This window comes from Balaenoptera acutorostrata, chromosome 6 (genome assembly GCF_949987535.1).
Source record: "Balaenoptera acutorostrata chromosome 6, mBalAcu1.1, whole genome shotgun sequence".
NCBI lineage: Eukaryota > Metazoa > Chordata > Mammalia > Artiodactyla > Balaenopteridae > Balaenoptera > Balaenoptera acutorostrata.
Genome location: NC_080069.1, coordinates 122,177,778 through 122,181,283, shown reverse-complemented (window position 1 = coordinate 122,181,283; position 3,506 = coordinate 122,177,778). Strand labels below are relative to the sequence as shown.

The 3,506-nt window shown below is 52.9% G+C and overlaps 1 pseudogene; it reads right to left on the bottom strand.

The window, feature by feature from the left end:
* Nucleotides 1-873: 873 nt before the first annotated feature.
* Nucleotides 874-1,293, bottom strand: LOC103004212 (dynein light chain 1, cytoplasmic-like; annotated as a pseudogene).
* Between the last annotated feature and the right edge of the window lie 2,213 nt (nucleotides 1,294-3,506).

Sequence of the window (3,506 nt, the reverse complement as noted above, 5' to 3'; positions counted from 1 at the left end):
ACACGTGTCAAACCTCAGGGCACTGCCTGGGTGCCAAGGCCTCTGAGCGTGGGTCGGTGTCCCCCGTCCCCCGACAGTTCAGGAGGATCGGAGAGGTGGGCGCCGGGATAGAACCTACAGGACCCCCAAGCAAGTGCAGAGAGCCCACCAGGCCTTGGTGTCCTGGCCTGGGAAGCAGGGTCTGTTGACCGCACAGCTGTGACCACATCTGGTAAGTGGGAAAGCTCTCAGGAATGTTCAGATGGCAGCAGGGAAATTGGAGCCGAGGAAGCAGAGACAGCCCGGCGGTAGTAACTTCTTGCTCAATCAATAGCTATTTCCCTGCTCCAAATTACTTTCTTTTCCCCCTGAAACCATCAGCGGCAGCGACTGCCAATCAGCTATGACACGTGAAAGAAATGCTATTGGAATTTCCAGGCCTGAGAGTGTTCTCCTGGCCCAGTGTTTGCTCAGCCATCCCTGGCAATGCCACGGAGAGGACAAGACGTAAAAAGAGCTACTGGACGGGGCTGAGCGGCTCGGCTCCGGCCACGGGGCAGCCAGGACCTGCGCGAGGCTCAGGGTCCCCAGAGCGGCCTGCTGGGGCCCCCACACTACGGCGGAGTGGGCGCCAGACTTTGGCATCGACCCTGCCCTCCCTTCCGGGGCCCGACTTTTTTTGTTTGTTTGTTTTGGTTTTGTTTTCATTTTGTTTTGCTAATTGCTTTATAACCACAACAAACTAGTACAGAGAATTCCCTGTACAAAACAACACAATAAAGATCGAGGTGTTCCCTTAGGCAAGGCTGAAGATTTCAGTCTCTGGTGTTTGGAATTTAGGCTGCAGTCCTTGTTTTTGGATGGATCACTGGGTATGTGGTACAGTCCGTGCTTTTAACCAGATTTGAACAGCAGAATGGCCACTTGACTCAGGTAGAAGTAGATGGAGTGTTTGTTTGGTTTCATGTGTCACATAACTACCAAAGTTCCTCCCTACGATGCAGTGCCAGGTGGGGTTGTACTTCTTGTCAAACTCCTTCTTGATATGGGCAGCAACGTCCTTCCCTATAGCATATTTCTCCAGTTCCTGAGTACTCCACACTCCCCCGAGTCCTGCTGCATCTCCTCTGACGTATTGGCATTTTTCATCACCGCCTTTCGGTCACACGTGGTTACCAAGGAGCACGGGCTGGCTGACTGCAGCGGTCCCCTGGGGGAGGGTCTGGCGAGGCTCAGACCCGACGACAGGAGCGGTCCCTACGGAAGCCGTGGCGCACTGATGGAGCCCCTCGTCAGCCGCCGCCGCCTAGCCATGGGCCCGACTGTTAACTGCCCCGACTGCATGCCAGGCCGAGCATGGGGTACGAGCCCCCAGAAATGACAGAGACGAGTGTCCTGCCCTCTGGAAGCAGGCAGGATGGGAGGCCACGCAGGAGCAACTCTTGGAGGGGCTAAAATAACCAAGTTGGGGCCGTGTGCTCACAGCAAGAGGGCGTCCATCTCCCCAGCAGGGCCCCGGGGACCCTAAGCCTCCCAGCATGGATAAGAGAGCCTCCGGCAGGCTTTTCCTGGGATAGGGAACACGTCTCACCTGTTCCCAAATGTAGTGGATTGAATGGGGGTTCTCAAAAGGTATGTCCATGTCCTTACCCCCAGAACCTGTGAACGTGACCTAGTTTGGGGAAAAGGTCTTTGCAGATGTAATTAAGTTAACGATCTTGAGATGAGAAGATCATCCTAGATTAACCGAGTAGGTCTTAAATCCGATGGCAAGTGACCTTATAAGAGACACGGAGACAGAGGAGAAGCCACATGAAGTTGGAACAGAGACTGAAGGGGTGCAACCGCAAGCCAGGGACACCTGGGCCACCGCGAGCTGGAAGAGACAGGAAGGACACTCCCCCAAAGCCTCTGGACGGAGCGCAGCCCTGCCGACACCTTGATTTTGGACTTCTGTCCTCCAGAACTGGGAGACGATAAACTCCTGTTGCTTTCAGCCCCCCAGTTTTGGGTCCTTTGTTTGGGCAGCCCCAGGACACGCATAAGCACGGAAAACATTGAGCCCAGCAGCAAAGCGTGTGGTTCAGGTGGGAGTCCTGGCTACTAGCTGTGTCCTTGGGCAGGCTACTTAACCTCTCTGAGCCTCAGTCTCTATATCTTAAAATGGGAATAGCACTAGAACCTTCCAGAAGGTTGGGAGTGATTACATGAAATGACGTCTGGCACATGAAGAGCCATGTGAAGGGGTCACCTCTCCTAGGCCCCCTCCCTGAGGTCCCATCCTTGCCCTATCATGTCACCTCTATCAAACTTCACCAAGGCCCCCAGGGAATCACATAGGTGAGTTTGGGAGATCTTAGGAGCAAGCATGCTTCCTACCCTACCCATATCAGAAGGAAACGAGAGGCCCTCCTGTTCCTCGACCTCACATCTCCAAGCCATCCTTCACAGTGCCCGTAGCAAAAATGGCAGTGATGATAATAGTTGCAGTAGTAGAAAAGCACTTAGACATTCTTCCGAGAACATCATGCTCGCAAAGGCACCAGCACCTCATAATAGACATATAAGGTCAGCACCATAGTTATTCTCCGGTTACAGGTGAGGAAACTGGAGCACAGAGAAGCTTGTAACTTGCTCAAAGTCCCAGGAGCCGGGACACCCACCAGGCCATCTGAGCCTTTATCCTGTTGAAACTTGCCAAAGTGAATATTACAGCTGTATTTATATGATGGCCCAAGAGACGCCTCTCACCCACTAGATTCTAAGCAGGGCCCGGTCCGGTTGTGCTGGCTGCCTTGTCTCTTGGCACAAAATAACTGCTTGATTAGTGCTTGAGGAATGGATAAGTAGATGGACGGATGATGGATGGATGGATAGATGGATGGATGGACGAATAGGTGGATGGATGGATGGATGGATGGATGGATAGATGGATGGATGGATGGATGGATGGATGGAGGAATAGGTGGACGGATGAATGAATGGATAATGCATGAATGATAGATGGTAGATGGATATTGGATGGATGGATGGATGGGTGGGTGGATGATGGATGGATGGATGGAGGGAGGCCTCCCAGCAGAGGTGCTGGCTTCTCAGGGCACATTAACACCAGAGGAGTGGAGAGAGTCAAGTTTGGAGTTTGAAACCTTGGTGTTACTCCAGCCCTGCCCATCCTGTTGGATTGAATTGCTGGGGCCCTACATCATCTCTTGTGGTCCCTCTGGGCTCCAAGATCAGACCTGTGAATCAGAGCTGTGAGTCCTGGATTGTTTCCTCATACACGCCAGCACTTGCAGAGCAGTTTCTAAAGCATGTTTATGTGTGCTCTCTCACATACACCCCCAAGATCAGATTCTGGCATGTATCCTATTAGGGGTCATCAGCACGGCCCTCAGAGAAGGGTGCTTCTTTGCCCAAGGTCTCAAAGCCAGCAAATGGTGGGCATGGGAATTAAACAGGACTCTCTGCTCCCAAGGACAGGGCTCTTCCACTGACTGTGCAGTGCATCAAGAGAAGAACACGGG